Source organism: Physeter macrocephalus, chromosome 6 (genome assembly GCF_002837175.3).
Source record: "Physeter macrocephalus isolate SW-GA chromosome 6, ASM283717v5, whole genome shotgun sequence".
In the NCBI taxonomy this organism is placed as follows: Eukaryota; Metazoa; Chordata; class Mammalia; order Artiodactyla; family Physeteridae; genus Physeter; species Physeter macrocephalus.
In genome coordinates, this window is record NC_041219.1 from 26,315,516 (window position 1) to 26,338,131 (window position 22,616).

The following is a 22,616-nucleotide window of genomic DNA, read 5'->3' on the forward strand; positions in this document are numbered from 1 at the left end:
GAAGATCCCACATGCCGCAGAGCAACTGGGCCCGTGCGCCACAACTACTGAGCCTGTGTGCCACAACTACTGAAGCCCGCGTGCCTACAGCCCGTGCTCCACAACGGGAGAGGCCACCGCGATGAGAAGCCTGCGCACCACAATGAAAGAGTGGCCCCCGCTCACCGCAACTGGAGGGAGCCCGCGCACAGCAACGAAGACCCAAAGCAGCTAAAAATAAATAAATAAATAAATAAATATATTTTTTTAAAAAGACAGTAAAGCAGCTAATGGAATCCTTTCTTTCAAATACTACTTTGATATGACTAATCTTGCTGTTTGGTCTAGTAATGCAGCTCTATGCTGACCATACTAGTTAATTTCTACAGCTTAGAGGACTGCTTTTCAGTGCAAAGGAAAACTAAAACAGAGTATCAGCTGTGGTGTATAATCTATATATAATCTCTTTCTATATATATATTTTTTTTTTTTTTTTTTTTGCGGTATGCGGGCCTATTACTGTTGTGGCCTCTCCCGTTGCGAAGCACAGGCTCCGGACGCGCAGGCTCAGCGGCCATGGCTCACGGGCCCAGCTGCTCCGCGGCATGTGGGATCTTCTCGGACCGGGGCACGAACCCGTGTCCCCTGCATCGGCAGGCGGACTCTCAACCACTGAGCCACCAGGGAAGCCCTCTTTCTATATTTTTATGGCTTGACATTCAGAATAAACCACAACTGTCAATTCCCCAGACCCCCAGATCATGATTACCTGGAATATCTGATTCTCTGAGAATTTCTAAGCTTATCTGCTTTTACACAAATTTACTTGCTAAGGAGATTTCATAAAAAGCAATTTAACTCTGGGCCTCTTAAGGGTGTGTGAGTGTGTGTATGTGTATATATATATAATGAAAGAAGGGCATTCAATTTCCAGTTTTCTCCCCTCCAGTAAAACGTCATCTGGTTTTACTTTTGATCCATGGAGATTCTAAAGGCAGTGTTCTACAGAAATGATTTTATTGTACCATCACATTGTTTGCACCTGGGTTTGCCCTGCAGCACAGGTGTGAGATCATGTATGGTATGGAAGAGGCAGAGGGTAGTGGGAAGGGAAGGAGTGGGTGAATATCAGAATCGTCAGGAAGCCTTTCCAAAGTGTGCATCCCTGGTTCTCCTCCCTCCTCATCTCAATCAGTCAGTTGCAGAACTAGTGAGCAAATGAGCTAAAATGGCCAGGGAGTATGTTCTTACAGAGAGCATAGGGCCTTAAACCATTCAGGTACAGACATTACACATCTTGTCAAGGATAGTGCTTACTGGGGGGTGGAAGTGAAGTTCAGGAATGTGAAAGAATACCTATTAATTTGTTGGTGTGGATTTTTATCACCAAGGAAAGGTTTTAGTTACCATTTACATAAGAACCATGAACAGCCAGCCAGGAAACTTCTGAACCAACTTGAGTCATCGTACTTAGCAGTTAATTAAAGTTCCCTTATGAATGCGAAAGAAATAAGTTCACACAAATATGTTGGTAATACCTTCCATACGGGTATCTGCCCCCATTGATATAAAACTGTTGTTGAAGCTAAATCAACTGATTAAGTCAAATAAACTGGATTATTCCTTGTGCACAATCATGCAGACATGTAAAATGTAAAACTATGATTTGCATAAAAATGTCTTTCCCAGTTGACCATTGCTATGGTTAACTAGCGCTTGTTGCTAGAGGATCTTTGGAGCAGGTTTAGCAGAGGCATCTGGAAAATGTAAGGCCATGGGTGAAGTAAGGGGGAAGTGGTTCATTGGCTCCCACCCCATATTGGTCAAGGGTGAACTCACGGACATTAGCTCCCAGGTACTTTTGGATTATGCAAGCATGAGTGGCATGGTTTCCCACAAATGTCCTAAGCTAAGTATCAGAGAGTTGAGATGAGGTACTGCCAGCTTGCACCTGCTAAAGCTGGTCAAAGCTTCATAGAAATAGTTATTGCATCTGTGGTTAGAAAAGAGGTAGGATTGAAAGGACTTAAAATCCACATGAGAGTTGCCCGGTGCATTGAAAAATAGAACATCTTTTAAAACTAAAACAAAGCTTTTTCACAGTGCATATATTCAGTACCCAGAACAACAATGGGCTGTTGAATGGAGAACGTTTAAATAAATAGAAGGCATGGGAAATGCATTTAGAGTAAAAAATGACAGGTCCTAAATCTGACACTATCTGGCAGTATGAACTTAGACCAGTTACATTCAATTTTGCTGAGCCTCAGTTTCCTGATCTCCAAAGACAGGGATAAATGATATTTTTCTCATGGGATTCTTGAATGCTAAATGAGATGCTAAATGAGATGCTAAATGTAGTAGCATGGTTAGCATTTCAGAAAATGGGCACTCCTAATAATAATTATTAGCATTCAATCAAAGTCAGCACACAAGGCAACTTGGAGGGACCACGCCATGGTTAGGGGCTGTAGATTTCAGTCAGCCAGGACCAGGGGAGGGAGAGAACAAAGGTGGCAACAGCTGGTGGGAACTAGTGGAAGAGCTTTTCTGGATCCTGGGGAACTTTAGATTAGGCAGAACAATGAAAACCAAGTTGGGAGTTGGGAGTGTCAGAGATCACACTGAGACCAGAGGTCAAGTGTGGTGACCTCTGAACCAAAGCTAGGAAACAGAACGCTCTCGGAAGGTGGAGGTCAAGTCCTGTCAAGGGTCAAAGGCAGGCAAATGGTTGTGCCAGCACACATGTTGCTCCATTACAGGCCTTCCTTGTCAGGAAGCTTGCCATTGCATTTCCTGCCATGCTGAAAACAAATAGCTGACTTCCAAGGTGTGGTCAGCCAAAAATCTGAGATATCAAAGATACACAGTCCTGCAAATGGCCAGATTATGCAGCAGTTAGCAGGAAAAGTTCTAAACAAAACATCTGTATTATGTACTCATCCCAAGAAGTTATGCACTTTTTTCCAACGATGTCTATAACTTAAGGAGTTCTTATTTACTATTTACAAGGTGTGACAAATTTTTCTGATTTTCTTTGAACTTCCTGTATCTTTCTGCCCTGGCCCTGTGCCTTTAAATTGGTACTGTGACCAGAATTCAGTTAAAATAAGCTCTTTAACCTCATGCTTGTAAATGTCTTAACATGTTTTACATTGATCCACACTTCACTGATTCCAAACATCCATCCATCCATCTACCCACACATCCATCTATCCATCCATCTGTCTTAGTCCATTGGGCCTCTATAATAGAATATATAGTAAAATACAATAGACCAGGTGGCTTAAACAACAGACATTTATTTCTTAGAGTTCTGGAGGCTGGGAAGTCCAAGATCAAGGGTTGACAGATTCCATGTCTGGTGAGGGCCTGTTTCCTGGTTCATAGATGGCCATCCTTTTGATGTGTGTCTTCACATGGTGGAAGGGTCAAGGGAGCTGTCTGGGGTCTCTTTTATAAGAGCACTAATACCAGTTATGAGGACTCTACCCTTATGACCTAAGTGTCTCCCAAACACTTACCTCCAAATACCATCACATTGGGGATTAGGTTTCAACATATGAATTTTGGGGGGGACACAAGCATTCAGTCTATAGCACCATCCATCTATTCATACATTCATTTATTCATTCAACTATTCAATAATCCAATAATTTAATCATTTAACTAGAAAATATTGATTATATGCTTTCTAAATTACTATTGCAAAGGGTTATAAGAGTATCTGGCAAATAGTATAAAGTGCAGCGGTGCCTCATGCATTTGTCTGTTAGAGTATACTGTATATTTTATAAATTTTCCATACTTTGGTTTCAATTTTAAGCTAATAGGTTACATGTGACATATAAGTAGGTAAGTGTGTGGTACTATCTCACTGAGGTTTTAATTTCATTTAAAGGCTAATGATGTTGAACATCTTTTCATGTGCTTAATTGCTTTCTGTATACTCTCTCTGTGAAAAGTCTTGACGTTTGCTCATTTTCTAACTGGATTATTGTTTTTTTTACTATTGAGTTTTGAAAGTTCTTTATATATTCTAGATACTTGTCCTTTGGATGGGTGGTTTGCAAATATTTTCTGCCTGTCTGTATCCTGTCTTTTCATCATCTTAATAGGATTTTTCACAGTGCAAAAAGTATGATTTTGATTAAGTCTAATTAACTTTACATAATCAATTTTCATGGATTTTCTTTTATGGATTTTGCCTTTGATGTCAAATCTAAGAATTCTTTGCCTAGCTCTAGATCCTGAAGAATCTCTCACTGTTTTTCTAAAAGTTTTTAAGTTTAGTTTTTACATTTAAGTCTATGATCCATTTAGAGTCAATTTTTGTAAGATGTAAGACAGGCTGAGGTTCAGTTTTTGTCTATGGATGTCCAGTTGCTCCAGCTCTATTCGCTGAAATGCTATCTTTCCTTCATTAAATTGCTTTTGCACCTTTCTCAAAAATTAGTTGGGCATATTTTCGTGGATTTACTTCTGGGTTCCTTCTCTATTCTGTCCCACTGATGTATGTGTCTATCCCTCTGTCAGTACCATATATTCTGATTATTGAAGTTTATGATATGTCTTCTAATCAAGTACATGATTACTCCTACTTTATTCTTTTTTTTTTTTTTTGGCCACACCATGCGGCTTGCGGGATCTTAGTTCCCTGACCAGCTATAACTATAAAACTCTTGCTGGGATTTTATCCTTCCTAGGTTCAATCTTTTAATACATGAATATGGTATGCCTCTTCATTTAAATAGGTCTTCTTTGATTTCTTTTGTCACCATTTTGTAGTTTTTAGCATATAAGTCTTATGTACATTCTATTAGATTTACACCTAAGGACATCATTTTTTGATTAATTGTACATAGTACTGTACTTTTAGTCTGGTGTTTATGTGTTCATTGCTAGTATGTAGAAATACAATTTTTTTTTTTTTGGTATGCTTCTTGAATCCTGCACCTTGAGAAACTTACCTATTGGATCTAGGAAGTTTTATTTCTTCCTTTCTGAGCTGTATGCCCTTTATTACCTGTTAAAAATATAATTAGCTTAAATATTTCCTCAATATACATTTAGAACCATATGAGACATTGTTATAATTTTTGTTCCAACCATCAAACATAAATTAGAAAACTAAAAGAAGTCTATTGTATTTAATCTTATTATTGCTAATCATGTTCTTTCTTCCTTCCCAACATTCCAGGGTCCATCTTTTATCATTTCCTTTCCATTTAGTGAATTTTCTCTAGCCATTTTTTTTAAAGAAGTTCTGCTGGTGATAAATTCTCTTAGTTTTTCTTCATCTGAGAATTTCTTGATTTCCCTTTCATTTCTAAAAGATATTTTCACTGGATATGGGATTCTGCAGTGGCAGTTCTTTAATTTCAGCACTTGAAAAATGCTGTACTACTTCCGTCTGTCATATTTCTGATGCAAAATCCACTCTTATTCAAGTTGTTTTCCCCTTGTAGGTAAGGTACTGTTTCTCTCTCGCTGCTTTCAAGATTGTTCTTTGTCTTTAATATTTAGTAATTTGACTATGATGCATCTTTAATGCAGATTTCTATGTTTCTTTGGATTTATCCTGTTTGTGGTTAGCTCAGCTTCTTTAATCTGTAGATTATATCCTTTGCAAGTTTCAGCCATGGTATTTGAGTATTTCTTCAGCCCCATATTCTTTCTCCTGTCCTTCCAGGACTCCAAGGACATGATATTAGATCTTTTGTATTAGTTTTTCATGTTCCTAAGACTCTTGTTCATTCTGTTCCCAGCATATTACCTCTTTGTTCTTTATACATTTTTTAAGAGAGAATATTATTCAAAAGTCAAAAGGTAAAATATTTCAAATCCTTCCTGATGAGTGACATTAGAAAGCCCTGTAGCCCAGGATGGCTATGAATTTCAGCCCTATCACATGCTAAGCAGTAGATGGGCCTGGATCCCCTATTTTATGGAAGCAGTTGAGGCAGTGAGGGTTTAAGCCACACAACAGAGGACATATAACTATTATTACCAGTATACAAATGAGTAAGATGGGTCTTTGAGACAGGCAGAGCAATTTGCCAAAATAACACAGCAAATTAATGGTGGAGCTACGATTTGAACCATGGGGCACCTATGATCTCCAACTACAGGATGCACTATTGACCAAGGTGCCCAGCTGCAGCACAATGAAATCTATTGCAGGCGTGCTGTGTAGGGCCATTCCTGGATGACATGGGGTTCTCTGACAGCTCACTCTGCCTTAAGAACTCCTCAAGATCCTTGCCACACCTCTCCTAGACTTCACAGCAGTCTAAGATGCTTCCACCCAACTTGCCTCCCTCTCTCCTTCACTTAGGGTCAGACATACATCACTGATGTTGGCTCACCCAGCCTATCCCAGCTCCCTCTCCCGTTTTCTCCAATACAGGCATTTCCCTTAAGAAAATCCTTGCATCTTTAATACCAGTTTGGCATCTGTTTCTGGAGGAGCTAAATTAACACAATCAGGTAATCTGATTTAAGAGCTCAAGGTATTGACTACCACTCCATAAGTGGTAGAAAGAAATAAGTGCTCCTGAGGAATTATTTAAGATTCCACTGGGGAGATCAAATAAAATAATATATGCGGGAAGATTTTATAATCTCTTAAATTGACTGCAAATGCAAGTTGTCCTTATTATTTACAGTTCACACAGCATAGTTTGCCGTGGACTCTGCCTGCTCTCAGCCACTGGCCTAGGTGTGGATGATTTCCAGTTTATCATATAAGCTAATGATTGCTGCTTTGTGAGAACTGCAGACTTACCACTTTAATTTTTATAATACTTAGCATAGCCATGATTTATAAGGCATGTTAGTGACATTACACCCTAAGTTGGTTTTTATCCAAATAAACTGGAATTTGGCAAGAACTCTGTAAAAATTGATATAATGTGCACCTAGCAATGATCCCATTCATTACCATCCCAGTTATTTAAATTGTCTTTAAACAAGGGTGTGGTGAGTTTTCGGAGAACTGATAATAAACTCCACACCTGCTCTACCTGTTCCACATCAAAGGTAATTGAAAGCTTACCTGTTATTATCTGGCCTCCTCACCTGGGAAGCAAGAAACTGCGTGTGAGGAGCTCTTGTTCATTTAGGCCACAAAATGGATTTGAATAAATCACTTAGCTATCCTCAATAACTAATATAAAATGATTCTGTTATTACTGTCAAATAGACTCCTGACATTGAATCATGTCAGAATGAATTAAAGTTTACCAAAATGCCAAGAACATTAAATAGAATATTTCAAAGTGCACTTGGAACAAGAAGAAAAACATGAAAAGGATAAGCTGACTTGGGGTAGAGGGTACATGATTAATGCATGACAAAAACAAGTTAAAGTTCTCCACTCCTATATGCTTTCATCTTTATCTCAAAAAGCAATAGACTGGAAAATATGGGAAACAGAAATTCAGTTTACAGGAGAATCAAAGCCCAAGATAGATGAGCAGATAATAAGAAAGCATGTCACAATTATATGAACTCAAGTCTGGATGAATTACACTCTAAGGTAGTGATAATCATGGAAAATGTTTATTATCAGATTCAGGTTTCTGCTCTAAGTGCTTGATATATACCCCCTAACTTAATCCTCACAAAAACCTAGAAAGTAGATGCTTTTGTTTTCTCCATTTTTCAGATGGAAAAACTGAGGCCTGGGGAAGCTAAACAGCTTGCCCATGGCAGGGCTGGGATTTGAGCCCAGACAGTCTGACTCTAGAGCCTTCTGGTCAGCATATGGTTCACAGATCAGCAGCAATTTTATTACCTGGATGTGTGTTAGAAATGTGGAATCTCAGACCTATAGAATCAAAATCTGCATTTTAATAAGATCTCCAGGTAATTCTTACACACACTGCATTTTGAGAAGCACTCCTCTAGGGACCATATTCTGCCACTCAATCATACACTTTGCTATCTCCATCACACTAAAGACCGAATAAATGTGAATGCAGGACACTGTAAATGACCTTTTAGAAATCACAAAGTATGAGAGGGGTAGAAGGAGAGAGGTGATGAACAAACCCCATGGTTTTCAGAAAGAATGTATGAGGGAGGGGGGAATCAACAGAGTAAAATCCAGTGTAACTGATAGAAATTCTTGGCAAATTCTAAATTAGAGAGCTAAAAGATGATCTCAAGGAACCAATGTGGGTTCACCAAGAAAATGTTCTGTCAAATGAACCTGATTTCCTTTCTGGAGGGACATACAGATATCAGGAAAATACCAGAATTATATTACACACAAATGTCAGTATCAAGAATGAGTTTTGGTAAAGTCTTTCTTGTTATGCCTGTTGATAACATAAGCATAATCAGTAGCTAATTGAATAACTATATCCAAAGCAGGTTGATTAATAGATAATTGTAAATAAGCAAAAAGGTATTATTCTTTTATTCATTCAAAAAATGTTCACTGAGCATCTTCTAGGTGCTGGGGATACACTGATGAACAAGACAACATTCTGCTCTCATAAAACAACAACTAAACAAATAAAGATAATTACAGAAGTTAAATAAAAATAAAACATACACATTAGCTAGAGTGAGAAGAGGAATATTTCTTAGGTGTTGACATTTGACCCAAGACCTGACTATTAAAGGGGAAGCAGCCACGAGGGGTCTGATGTAAGAGCATTCTAGACCAAAGGACTAGCAATATATGAAGGCCTGGGACTGGCCATGAGCTTAGCATGTTGAAAGAATAGGGCAGATAAAGTCTGCAAGGCCAGGTCAGTGCAGTCTTGAAGACAATAGTAAGTGTAAGGGAATTCACTGGAGCATTTTAATTTGGAGCATGATGTGATCTGATTTATGATTTTAAAAGATCAAAGACTGCCATGTGGAGAAATGGATTACAATGGGGGAAAAGGGGGACTCTTGCTCTTGATTCAGGTCTCACCATCTTTATTGGAAATTTAGAAGAAAACTCTGCAAGGATATAAGATTTCATGACTAAATCTGTACATACAGCTAAGCTAAGGTCTTCTGTGGTAGGTTATGGATTCCCAATGAAATGAGCAGTCTTGAAGTAGCTTCCAAAATTAGCAGATGAAATGTAAAATACTAGAAACACAAAGTTCTGAACTTAGCTTAAAAAAGAAAGTCCCGGGCTTCCCTGGTGGCGCAGTGGTTGAGAATCCGCCTGCCGATGCAGGGGACACAGGTTCGTGCACCGGTCCGGGAGGATCCCACATGCCGCGGAGCAGCTAGGCCCGTGAGCCATGACCGCTGAGCCTGCGCGTCCGGAGGCTGTGCTCCGCAACGGCAGAGGCCACAACAGTGAGAGGCCCGCGTACAGCAAAAAAAAAAAAAAAAAAGTCCCATAGGTTCAGTAAGGGTCGAGAGAGACCTGGTTTAGCTGAGTTTGCAGGGAAAAGGTAAATTTTACTTAAATTTTTGGCCAATTTGAGACAGCATATATACTGGTTTTTAAAATCCTAATGGAGTTTTAGGTTGCATGGAAAGACTTAGGTAATGATTCTTAAATTTGAGTAAGTATCAGAATCACTTGAGAAATGAAGCACAGGCACACACAAGTGTGCTAGGCTGCTTTGGCTAGTGTAATGTTCTGATGATAGTTTGTGATGCCCCAGAACTGCAACCAAGAAAGTAAGTCCACAGTGTCTGTCATACTGGAAACATGCATCACAGATCCAACAGTCATGTCTCAAGGAGGTCAGTGGTATTGGAGAAGTAGATGTTGCGCGTTACAGAGAAGATGTATGGCTTTCAAGAGTGGAAATATTCAAAACCCTTGGAGATTTTTAGATAGGGATGTTTCATGTACAATAAACTGATATTATGATGTCTTAGTGAATCAAATAAATTTGTTGGTACAATTAGTACTATTCCATGGTTGAGGGCCTAAAATACAAAGACATAGGAATTCAGCGCAAAATAAAAATTTCCAGTACCCATTGTGGAACCCTGAGGGTAAAGATTTTTTTTTTTAATGTTCTAAAAATCCAGTGAGAGATGGACATGGGGGATGATAACACAGATATCCACAGTCTTATAGGGAATAGTAGAGAGGCACAGTCCTTGTTCCATCTGGGAGTTCACAAGAGATTTCCTGGAAGAGATAATGCTTTAGCTGAGTATTAAAGATGAGTCAGACATAATTAGCCTGTGAAGAAGTGTGGGATGAGTGTTCCAGATTGAAGAAATAACTCCCACAGAGGCATGGGGCTGGAAGCAGCAGGGCACATGTGGGGAATTAAAAGGGTATTACAAGAGGAGAAAGGGAAAGGGGCAGTTATTGGGAGAAAACACTGGAGAAGGATGTCAAAGAGGGCCTGGATAAGTAGTTTAGTGTTTAGTTTTGTAAACGATGGGGAGATTTTAAAGATTTTAAGTATTTTAGAGATTATTCAGCAGCTATGTAGTCTTAAATAAGTTAAGACAAGAGAACGAGGGACTAGTTACAAGCAAATCAGGATGACTCTAAGAGCTTGGGTTATAGTAATAGTGGTAGGAATGAAAAGAAAGAGATACATTGGAAAAAACACTTTTCAGAATATGAAATCAGCATAATTTGGTGATAAATGTGCATGCATGAGGGTAGGTGGAGATGGAGAAGTTAAGGGTAACTAATTCCGGTGACTGGTGAAATGCCAAGAAAGAAAACAGAAGAGCAAGTTTGGGGTGAGTTCAGTTTTGGACATGTTGTTTGAGGTGTCTATTCTACATGCAGGTTGAGAGGTCCAGGCTGAAGCTCGGAAGAGAGTATGGGGCTCAGAAGAGGGATATGGATTGGAGGTCATCAACTATAGGTGGTAGTTGAATCCATGAGACTGGAGAAGGTTACTCAGGGGCAGTAGGGAGAGGCCTGGTGAAATTAGTGCACCCACACCTTCCAAATGGATGTCAGATGCCAAGTTAGGGCAAAGTCATGATGGACTCAAGCTGGTTGGGTCTACATAGGGGAGACTGTCATAACACGCTCCCTGCTCAGAGGCTCAAGAAATTGGTTTAGGGAAATGGCAAGTTGCTCAAACACTAAGGAAAATAAATAAAATACCTAGTCCAAAAGACCGAGCGAGTTATTTCAGGAAATCCCTGAGCTCTATCTCTCAGAGATATAGTTGATTTACGCCTTTATTTACCTTTCATTGGTCCTTGTTTCATTAAATTATAATGAGATAGGTGGGAAGGTACATGCCCTTTCTCAATGGTGAACGATTTGTCATGGACAGAGTCTGACAACTTGCCCATAGACAGTAAACTGAGAAGCCTCTCCAGACCCAGATCATTAGGAAGGACTTTCCAGGTGCCAAGCAGTTGCTGCTTCTGTTGCTTGCTTCAAGCCCTTAGAAAAGTGCAAATTATCCCAAAAGCCATTGGGCAAATGCCATCTTGCCTGCAGGAGTAGCCTAACTCTGGAGAAGCATCACTTAGGAGACATCAAATTCCCTGAGCTTGTCCACACATGACAGCTTGTGAGGGCCCCTAAGGAAATCAAGGTTATTGAAGAAAATATCACTGGTTGGCATGCAGGTCTGTCTTTCTCACCTCCTATGCCTTTTGCTACTAAGCAGATGGTGCTGTGGCACTTGTTAGGAGCCTGGGCCTAATTCAAGAGCCTACCTTTGCTTTCACTGAAGCTACTGAATTTGAGGGGACCTGGGGAGAATTAATATACCTCAGTATTCCTCTAACATCTTTTCCCTGTGTGATATATCCATTCTCACCTGCTGTTTTCATATTGTACTCCTTTCATCCCTCTGTCTCATATTGAAAGCCTGCTGTGCTGGAATACTGCCTCTATCATTCTTAACAGGTTGCACACACCATCAGAGTTTGCAAATGGCAATGCCCTGCTAGTGGAAATCTTTTCCTAAGGCCTCCTTCCCAAATGTTCCAGGCCAGCAGGGGTTAACTAGAGTCTTGCCCGTGAGCCTGTCTCTGGGAAGCTGACTTGTTCCTACTTGTCTGGCTTGGAACTTCTGCAGCCTGTTTCAACAACACCTTTTTTAGTTGAGCAAGGTTCATGGGATAACAGTGAGGGTCATTGCTAGGGAGAAAGTCAAAGCAAGAGGAGCAATTAGATGATTAAATTGAAAGATGTTCTTTACTAAACAATTCACCACAGTTTCCAAAGATATTTACACTCTGCCTCTTTTCCAAATTCACTTACAGATCCTCTCCTGCCCTTCAAGCAATTATTCCCCTCAATTCAAGTGTCTGGAAGGGGGCTGGATAGAAAGCAAGTCTCGATTCTTGACTAGAGCTGCTGGATTCTTCAACTACTGGCCTTACCTCCAAAAGAATCTTAATAGCCCAATTTAAAGACTTGTCATTAGGTAAAAACCCAATTTAGCACCTTTAATTGTGAGGCAGAAATTCTTTGTACCTTGTTGTTCTAGATTTACAGATAGATAGATAGATAGATAGATAGATAGACAGATAGAGTAATGGTTACTTTTGAGTGTCAACTTGGCTGGCTCATGGTGCCCAGATATTTGGTCAAACATTATTCTGGATGTTTCTGTGAAGGTGTTTTTTGTATGAGATTAGCCTTTAAATCAGTGGACTTCAAGTAAAGCAGACTGCCCTCCACAATGTGGGTGGTCCTCATCCAATCAGTTGAAGGCCTTAATTGAAGAAAGACTGATGTACCCTGAACAAGCAGCCAGCAGACTGCCTTTGAACTAGAACTGCAACTCCTCCCTGAGTTCCCAGCCTGCTGGCTTACCCCATCAGATTTTGAACTCTCCAAGCTTCCATAATCACATGAGCCAATTCACTAAGACATATCTCTTTTCCTCTTTCTTTGTACACATCCTGCTTGTTGGGTTTCTCGGGAGAATGCTGACTACATAGATAGATAGATAGATAGATAGATAGACAGACAGATACACACATACATACCTACACAGATAGACAGATGATAGTTAATACACTTTATAAGTATTGCCATAACAAGATTCCCCCAGATAGACAGATAACAGGACACATGGGTGGAGGGATGGGATGGAAGATTTTGGGATAAGTTATCTTTTGAGTGTAGACTCAAGGAAAGCCCTGCTTCCTCCCTGTAGATGAAGCTAGGGTTCAATGGGAATAGACATTTGTTTTACGGTTTAAACGATTCATTGTTTTCCCTTCAGTTCTTGTAAGAACACACTGAGTACCTCAGATAAGCCATTCCAGCCCAGCACTGCAGGAGTTCCTGATTGAGGAATATGAACCAAACCCCCTTCAAAAGAAATTATCTCCCTGTCTTTCTGGGACATAATAGCCTGACTTTAACCACTCGCCTTTTTTGGCCTCCATATATCTGTTTGAATAATTATTATTCATCTGCTGGGCCTGTCACAGAATTCCAGCTGTAAATAGCGCTCATCATCACCCCCATCACCACAGCTGGTAAAGAAGAGAAATGTGTCGGCTAATGAGGAGAGCGGCCACCATTACAGTAATGAAGAAAAATGGACAGAAATGCCACAGGAATGGCACCTCCACTATTTCCTGGTGTAATTGGCATGAGGTAATTGCTTTTTTATCCTCCCTGGCTTCACCTCTGCAAACTACTTCCAAATTCCTTACATTCATCACAAAGTAGACCATTGAAAGTAGTGTAATAAATTAAAAAGGCAAGGAGCTCAGCTTTGTGGTACCAGTCTTAAAAGAAGGAAATAAGAACATTTACAGGATTAATAAAAAGGATAATAGGAGGAGGGTGGGGGGATCATTCCTTTGTTGTTATTTTTGTCATTAGAGACCAAGCCTTCTTTCAACCACATACAAAGACAGGCTCCAAAAGGAATAACTCTGAATGTGTTCTAAACACATATGCTGTGGCCACTACTGCCACTTAAAATGTTCCCACTCACATGCAGTAAAATGAAACATGAGGCAGGCCTACTTTCATTCTTCCTGCTGATAAACCCAGGCCTAAGAGCAGCATAGAAATTAGGTCTGCATTTTTTTGGTATCTCATGTACCAAAATGAACCTTGTTAGGGCAATTTGTGTAAGGCATGTCATTTTTCTGGTTTGCCCATTTTCAGTGCTTTGCTCTGGTTGGGGCTACTCTGGGGACAGTCCTTGGAAAGATTCTTAAGCTCAGGATTTTACAGAACCATTAAGAGAATTAAGAACAATGACCAAGCCCCATGAAAAGAATCACGTTCAATTAGTAAAGTTAACTTAGGTATTTTTTATTCTTTTAGAAATACATCTACAAATTCTTTGATATTCCTCTCTTTCCCTTAAGTGTGAATATAGTGAGTGTGGGCTCGATATAGTGACTTGTTTCGAGGGACTAGATTACAGCAGAAGTGATGGTGTGTCACTTCCATATTAGGTTATAAAAAGATGCAGCAAAGGTGAAAACAACCCAAATGTCCCTTCACACGTGAAGATGTGTATATGCATGCAGTGGAATATTATTCAGCCATAAAGAGGAATGAAATTCTGATACATGCTACAACATGAACGAATCTTGAAAACATTGTGCTAAGTGAATAAGCCAGACACAAAGGGACAAATATTATATGATTCCACTTATATGAGGTACCTAGGATAGGCAAATTCATAAAGCAGAAAGTAGAACTGAGATGAACAGAGGTTGGGAGTTAGGTGGATGAAGAATTATGGTTTAATGGGTATACGGGGCTTCTGTTTGGGATGATGAAAAGGTCTGGAAATGGAGAGTGGTGATGGCTGCACAACAACTGAATGTACTTAACGTCACTGAATTATATACTTAAAAATGGTTAAAGTGATAAACCTATGTTATATATTTTTTACGAAAATAAAAAGGACCCCCCAAAAGACTGCACCTTCCGTATTGAGTGTTCTGCCTCTCTCTCTTTCTGTCTCTTGGACCACTCACTCTGGGAGAAGCCAGCTACTATGTCTTGAGGATACCAAGGCAGTGCTATGGAGATGCCCACATGGCAAACAACTAAAATTTCTGGACAACACTAGCGAGAAATTGGCGACTCCAGTGAGCAAGCCTTCTTGGGAACGTCCTCCAGGCCCATCCAAGACTACAGATGATGCAGCCCTAGCTGATATCTTGACCATAACCTCAAAGGAGACCCTGAGCTAGAACGACCCAGCTAAGTCACTCTGGGATTTCTGACTCTCAGAAACTGTGAGATAATAAGTGGTGGTTGTTTTAAGCCACAAAATCTTGGGGGTAATTTGTTACACAGCAATAGATATTGCATACAGTATAACTATATATGCACAAATTTACAACAATATTGAATGAGATAAATTCACAATAATATTAGATGATAATGATCATCTAAAACAAGCTTCTGCTTCTTTCTACAAAGCAATTGGGGGAATGCTAGCTACTGAGGTTAAGAAAAACATCTATGTCCTGATGCCATTCCTTCTCAGGTTCCATATGGTTCCCTCTCCCACATTTGTCTGTGTGGGAATGGGTATTTTTACATCAACTGCATTCTTGGTCTCTGTCTGCAGTAATTCAAAATGCATAGTTCAAGTGCAGAATCTGTATTTCAACTCTAAATCTAGCACTCCAGATACTACTTGGTTACTGCAAAGACACACACTAACTGGGAACTCCACAAACTAACCCCCACTATCTGTTTTCTTCTCTCTCTCTCACTCTTCTTAAATTCTATCTTTATTCCAGTGATGATGAAAGCAATTTTTATGTAGCTCTGGAGTTCGTAATTACAATAACTATCACCAGAAAAGGTCTTTGCCACTCACCAGTGTCTCTTATAGACAGGATGTGGGCCGTCTACAAGCAGCATATTGGAGGTAAGACCCGGGAAACTGGTTGACCCAGAAATAGTGTTACCTATCTGACCTTTTGAGGACTCACTCATTTATTGGGGAATGACCCAAGAAAAAGCAAAAAAAACCAAGCAGAGGTGGCAGGTCACGAGGCAAACAGGAGAAGGATAGGAGGAGACTTCAACAGAGGATCAGTATGGAATAAAGTTAACAAAGATGGGATAGGAAACATGTTACGCCATAAAGTCAGGCATCTAAACCATTAATCCATAAACTCTGACTATGTGACAGGGCATTACTTTGATTGAGTTTGGGCCAGATTCTTAAAGGAGTCAAATTAGGCTAGGAATCAGAAGGACTGATCTCATAAAGATTCCATTCTCTTTCTCTCCCTTGCAAACACCACGTGTACATAAGTCATTACATGTTGGCATCATAGGTTCCTTTCAATATTTGTAAAGTAGCATAAAGTAGGAGGCAGAAGATAAGGGCCCTAGGCACTCTTAGAAGATAATCAGATAACTTCAGATATGGCTTTAGTCTCTCCAGGCCTCTGTGTCATCTGTAAAATGAGGTCATTCTACCCAAGACGTTTGGACTGGACAAAACGATCTACTGAAATTCCTTCTCACTCTAAAATCTGCAATTCTATGGGTTAAATTCTGATGCCCATACACTCCTCCATAAGGTATTCCTAGGGAATCAGCCTAGCATGGCTACCTGGACAATTCAAACAGTTTCTCCATCTCCATATTACACGTCCTTCGACTCAGAACAGAAGCACAGTTTGTAGCCTCAACTCAACATCTCAGTTTTTACCCTGAAAACTCAAGAAATATGAATGGTTTAAGAGTAAACAGTGGGGATTGTGAGCACTTATAGTCAGAGATTTATTTCCAGGGAAGTTTTTAACTTAGATAAAAGATGCCACTCCAAGGGGTGAAAATCTGGCTGAAGGTCCCATTCGATCAATATGGTAAGCCTGGAACTCAACCTAGGGCAACAAGAGAATGAAACTTGAAACTCAGTTCGGGATATATACAAAGATGGTGCAAAGCTATGAAGAAATTCCAGAGGCCAAACTATGTCAACTTCACTCTAAACCTGGTGGGAAATGAGTTTAGCTGGTGCTCGGAACATGTTCTGGGGAAGTGAAACAGCAAGTGATTGCTTTTTTCTTTTTTTTTTTTTTTTTTTGAGTTTTACCATTTCTCATCAGATGGAAGAATCCTTGTACCTGAGTTCTCAACCAGTCAATGAAAATCTGCTGGTAAATCTCGAAGCCTGATCTCATAGAGCAGAAGTCAGTGGTCTGGGGGTTGACAGTCTCCCCAGGGAGGAATGAAACATCTGCTGGAAACTCCCCATCTCCATCCCTTGACCTTAAAGCTCTAGAGAAAAGGAAAAGCGGCTTCTCTTGACAAAAAGATTGGGAATCGCTGTTGCCATGTCTTACTGTTTCTTTAAGGCTTCCATGGAAATGAAAGATGTTCTCAAGCAAAGATAGGTCAAATCTATTAACAGAGCGGGAGAGGCATTTCCCTCCTGAAAACTGTGGAATAACAGAAAAGAACCTTTTCTGACAAAATGAGTACTTTTGTTTGTTTGATTTTGTTTCACATTTATTTATTGAACAGTAGGGAGAAATAATTTGAATATGAAAATAGCTAGTTATTAGAAGAAGAGGGAATAATTTCAAACATGGAGCCCCTGTAGTTTATACATCATGTAAACTTGCTGCTCCATCCCTTCAGCAATCCTGTTTCCATTCTCTCAGCTCCCAGAGGATGACCAAGAAGCTGAGTTCCAGCAGCGCTAGCCTAATACACATTTGATTCTTTTCTCCAGCCGCCAAATGGACCATCTTCCCAGAACCCTTCCCATCATTACAGGGGAGATGACGAGTAGAGCAAGTCTTTCTCCAAACTACAGCCACATTTTTATATCAATCTGACACCTGTCATCTGCTTTATTTCCGGGAAGTTCTTCTTAGTGGGAAGGTGGCACTCCAAGGGGTTAAAACTTGGCTGAACGTCTATGAGCATTCATTAGATAATATCCAAAAAGCCCTCCAGAGGGCCTTGCTAAATACAACAAAACATGGTGCAGTGATTTCCTAAACCCAAAATTTCAGGTTTACTTTTGAAGTTCCCTGGATACTAGCAGTGTTTGGCTATATAGAGGAAGGAGAAATATTAACCAATTTTTATTCCAGCTGACCTTTTACAGAGACAGGAAGTAATTTTGCTTGAATTCTCCATTTCAGTCTAGGACAGTAACAGCCGGGCAGGGATTTTGCCCAACACTTTGTGAGGTTTACACTCAACTGCCTTTGTCAGATTGGCATTTTATATTAAAACAATAGAGCACTGTTATTAAGACACCATACTGCTACAACTTTAGGAAGATCCTAAACCAAGAAACTTTCTCTGGACCACTAGAGTCTCCATGACTGTAAAGGTCTGATGTGTTTCAAAAATCCATTTCAGCCCAGGAGGTTATAGTAGAATGATCAGGAATCAGACTGTCTATATTTGAAGATTAACCCTACCATTTGCTTACAAATGCTGTGATCTTCAGGAATTCCCTAGCTGTCCAGTGGTTAGGACTTGGCACTTTCCCTGCCTGGGCCCAGGGTTCAATCCCTGGTCAGGGAATTAACATCCCACAAGCCACGTGATGCAGCCAAAAATAAATAAAATAAAATAAAAATAAATAAAATAAAACAAAAATAAATAAATAAAACAAATGATGTGATTTTGGAGACAGCAGATCACAGGGGTTAGGAATATAGGCTTTGGAGCCAGACTGCTTGGGTTGGAACCTTAGTTCCACCATTTACTTGCTGGATGATCTTAAGGAAGTTCTTCAAACCTCTGGGCCTCAGTGTCATCATTTGTGAAATGGGGCTGTTAATGGCATCTCCAAATGTTGGGGGAAGAATGAAATAAGTTGATGCATGTAGATGCTTCAAGCAATGTCTGGCAAACAGTATCAATAAATGTTAGCTATCATGATTGTTATTATTCTTTCCAAATTTTCAGCATTTCATCCAATGCTGGGCAAAATCAACAAAGAAAGGGAGCTAACCAAGGAGAACTCTGGGGAAAATGCTGAATTTGGCAAAACTGGGAATCAGGCAGAACTTATTCTTTGGCACTCTCTCCATTTTTCTCTCTCCTGTTAATGTCCAGGCTCCTTATATAACACTGTACCCAAGCTCTAGATTTTTTTTCTGCTCTCCTCCATACCCACCCTTCACCAATCAACTTTTACCCACACTAGCTCTATTTCTTTAGGATTTCACTCTGAACTAGGTGATAATATAAAAAGTAAAAAATCAACTCTGGTTTAAGATAGTAACGAATGCTGGTAAGTTAATGTTATGCTTTCTGGATGTCACATTTGCATTTTACAAAATGAAGATTGCCTTATTACCAGGAAGAGTGACCAAAACTGAGAACTTCAGTTAATGTGCGAGGCAGGTAAGGGTAATAATTCTGGGCAGGTTGACCATTGGTTTTCTTTGACTCACAGATAAGCTGCTACTTCCATAACCCATAGAGCTTGTCCTAAAGTTAACTGTTTAACATAAAGCATCACAGACAGACTCCTAGGCGAAAGCAGAACGCATTGTGTTTAAACACAGCGTTATTAGGTTGACAGGCATGGCATCGAGGCCGCAGTGTTACTGGTCCCACAGCTCCCAGGGCTGCTGTCAACAAGTCATGACAAATTGGACCAGCCAAAATTTTCAGTCACGTCTGATTTTCCTGAAGATGCAGATACACCTGCTGAAGATGTTCCAAACAGAGAAAAACCGAGATTGCAGAACAGAGAGAGCCGATGGAGGAAAATGGCAAAGGCCCAGCGTTGGCTTCTATCACCCATTATTATAGCCCTGGGATAGGCAGCATTCTGAATTCAACAAAGGGGCCAAGGGTAAGGGGATTTGAGTTCTAGATCCATCTCTGCCATTAACTGATTGTGTCTTTAAGCAAGTTGAGTCACTTTATTTTGGAGGGTCATATTTGCAAAACTAAGGGAGAGAGAGGCTCAATAGCACTATTCCTTCATTCTTCCGAGTCAGAGGCCCCAGGGGATTCCAGGGAACCCCTAAAGCCCTGCAGAGCAATTTAAATGCCTCTACAGACAGGCAGTGGAACGCAACAGGGTTTCCTGATTAAAAAAATAATAATAATAACCATAAGGAAATTAAGATGCTGAGAAGATTAATCTGGGGGAGAGGAAAGTAATATAGAATAAGGCAGAGAGTAGCAAGATTGGACAGAATCACCAGCTTGATGGTAAAATAACTAGAATAGTAAAAAATACAGTCAAATAAGATAGGGTAGGCAAATGAATCTCAGCACTGGCTGCACCCTAAGGAGCTTTTAATAAATTCAGATGCCCAGGCTCTATCCCTGAGTAGTTATACGGAACTTTCTGGGTCTAGGGTCTAAGCTTCAGTATAAGGTAAAAAGCTCCCCGTGTAATCCTCATGTTCAGTCAGTGGTAAAAACCACCAAGGGTAGACTATGCTGGTTTTTAAGAACCAAAAGGAAGAGTTGTATGTAAGAGACGTCTGAAGGTGACCTGAGAGGATTGACAACGGATTAGACGGAGAGATAAACATCTGGAAAGACCCCCAGACAACTTAGATCTCAAACAAGGGTGCTTAAGAGAAGGAAGAGGTCATGCATGGTACCTTGGTAAAGTGGAAATGGTTTGGGAGGGAAGATGAGTTTGAGCTGAAGTGGATAGCAGGATGTCTGAGTGATTCCATCTTTCTACAATATTCAAAGTAATGAGCAGCACCGTATCTTTTCTGACAAGAAAATTTAACTTCGAATTGACTACTCTAGCTATTATCAAAAGCCCAGATGAAACAAAGTGGCAGCACAAGAGTGATGCACTAAGAGAAGGGTACCTTATATTTCTTCAGCGTTTGTTTGCCTTTTTTTTTTTTTTTGGCTTAACTTCTTTGGGAGGGATATAAGTACTTTGCCTGTTTACAAAAGCTATGAACCTAATTCCCAGAAAAATAAAAATACCATTAGAAAAATACATGGAGCCCAGGTTAAGAATCTCTTTTTTAGATAGGGACTAAAGGGCTCACTAAGCCAAACAAAGTTTTTGGTTTTGTTATTATTACTATTATAGTTGTTATTTTAAGATGAAGAACTACAGACTGAAGAGAAATATAAGCAGAGAAAAAGAGATAATAAGGAAAGAGATGTGTTTTAGACAGCTTTTTCCTAACAATGAGGTCACTGCCAAGTGTCCAGAGAAAGCATTATTTTTCCTAAATGCTTTGGAGCATTTCATGTCTTCTCCCTGTTCTTTGTTCTTTGATTAAAATGCTGATGTATTATGTGCACCTGTCCTTAGCTTTGTCATTAAAACGTCCTGGCAACCACAAGAAAACATGCCAGCTTGTGATAACTATCTGCATTTTTAATAATGCCTAGCATTTCCTACAAATAGGATTTCAGCATCTAGAACTCTGGATTTGGAAAATGAAACAGCTTTTGTTAGTTCTAATAGAAAAAGGCAGCTTGATTTCCAATGCTCTGTATTAATCTGGGTTTTACCAGCCGGTGATTTTATTGAAAGTGAAATCCATATTCGTGTTTAGCTTCAGCACCTCAACTCTAAAATGGAAAAATCACAGCTCAGTAACAGAATTGAGAATGAGGTCCTGGCATCTTTCTTAAAAGGAATTTGGATAAGGCTTCTCAGTAAATACTCACAAATTACTGACGCCGTATGTCTAAACACACACAAACAGGTTTAGAAAACCTGGTTGAATTGAAATGAAATAATTAGGTATGAAAAAAATAACCTGGGCTTCTTTGCCAGATTCTTATCAACATGGACCATACTTGCTCTAAGGCAATAAAGGAGGTGGGGGGTCAAGGTCATGACCAGGAAGGAATTCATGTGCCCAAACTCTCTTCATCTTCATGAAAAAGTTTTGCGCTTTCCCGGGCTACCTGGAGAGGGGTCCGTAAGGCACTGTTCTGGGTTCCCTTCGTGACTTAAAGGGAAATGTTCATAGTGTCGGGAGCCCTTGATGACCTGCAAATTAAAAAGGATGATGTCCTCAAATTCCTTGCAGCAGGAACCCACTTAGGTGGCACCAACCTTGACTACCAAATGGAACAGTACATCTGTGAAAGGAAAAGTGATGGTGTCACCTCGTATACCTACAGAGAACCTGAGAGAAGCCTCCCCTGGCGGCTGGCGCTGTTGTTGCCATTGGAAACCAGGCTGACTTCAGCGTCATATCCTCCAGGGATACTGGCCAATGAGCTGTGCTGAAGTTTGCTGCTGCCACTTCTACTGCTGGCCGCTTCTCTTCTGGGAACTTCCCTAACTCTATCCAGGCCACCTTCCTGGAGCCACGATTTCTGGCGGCTACAGATCCAGGTCTGATCTCAGAGCCATCTTATGTTAACCCGCCTGCCATCACGGTGTCACAGAGACTCTTCTCTGCGTGGTGTGGACATCGCCATCCCCAGCAACAACAGGGGAGCTCCCACAGTGGGTCTGCGGTGGTGGATGTGGGCCGGGGGGTGAGGATGGGGTTGGCGTTCTGCGCATGTGTGGCACCAGCTGCCGTGAGCATCTGGGTGAGGTCAGCCTGCTGTCTACTCTGCAGAGATGCTGAAGATGTTGAAAAGCTAGCATGGACTACTGTTGGAAAGCTTAGAAATATTAGCCTCTTGCTAATATTGTGCACAAGGTAATGGATAAGCTGGAGTCTTGGTTCAATCTATACTGCTGATGGCCCCTCAGAACCCCATCCTAGCTGAATCCTTCCTAGAAAGGCGATATAGAAAGGAGACAAAGGCAGGGGTCTTGGCATCCGGTAGAAGT

General features: G+C 40.4%; 1 long non-coding RNA gene and 1 pseudogene across 1 annotated transcript; both read left to right on the forward strand.

Annotated features, from left to right (window-relative positions):
- The first annotated feature begins 10,571 nt into the window (after window positions 1-10,571).
- Window positions 10,572-14,940, forward strand: LOC102974843 (uncharacterized). The gene is made up of 4 exons (XR_447647.1): window positions 10,572-10,656; window positions 12,151-12,314; window positions 13,333-13,501; window positions 14,862-14,940. It is a non-coding gene; the product is annotated as an uncharacterized lncRNA (long non-coding RNA).
- Window positions 14,941-21,785: 6,845 nt separating this feature from the next.
- Window positions 21,786-22,316, forward strand: LOC102975040 (40S ribosomal protein SA-like; annotated as a pseudogene).
- Window positions 22,317-22,616: the final 300 nt, after the last annotated feature.